This window comes from Amblyomma americanum, chromosome 10, assembly GCF_052857255.1.
Source record: "Amblyomma americanum isolate KBUSLIRL-KWMA chromosome 10, ASM5285725v1, whole genome shotgun sequence".
Taxonomy (NCBI): Eukaryota; Metazoa; Arthropoda; class Arachnida; order Ixodida; family Ixodidae; genus Amblyomma; species Amblyomma americanum.
In genome coordinates this window covers 87,942,589-87,943,272 of record NC_135506.1, presented here as the reverse complement: position 1 = coordinate 87,943,272, position 684 = coordinate 87,942,589, and positions in this window count along the sequence as shown.

The window sequence follows — 684 nt, the reverse complement described above, 5'->3', positions numbered from 1 at the left end:
CGCTTCTTTACCGAACCTGTTCGTAGCGGCCGCGTCTGAACGGATCGTTGAAGCTTGAAGTCACCTCAGCTCACTGTAGGTGCGTTCACACGCGAGGCGTAGTAACACCAGGGTCAGTGCTGTCGTGCGCATTTTTCAGCGTTATGAAGTAGAAGACAAAACGAAAACAGGTAATATTGATATGTTATCAGCACTGATCAGAAGTGAAACTGATATTTTGAATAAAGAAAAAATGAAGAACTAAGCTGTATCCAGAATGCACATTGTTCAGTTTTGAAGAAATAGTTCATCTTATCGGCGGAAAAATATAACTTTTCGCTTTAAGGATGCAATTCTAAGCAAACGTAAGACATTTGGAGGATTACAAATCTGTCATGTGAAGGTGATTGTTAATTTAATGCTTATGGCAGCGAGGACATGGCACGTGCGACGGGTTTCTGCTGCTCTGAAATGCATTTTCTCTTTTAATTTCTGAATCTTTGCTTCGCACTTATAGCAGTGCTGTGTCAAGAGCCCTGGTTTTAAGCTCGACCGTACATTTATCGAGTGCACACTATAATCTCGGTATGCGGTCGTTTGAATTCTCCCGCCATTGTAATATGGCAATCACAGCCAAATATGGAAGGTAAAATCTCATGCAGAACATTTAAATGCCATTTCCCCCAAGACGCATTGCGACGAGTT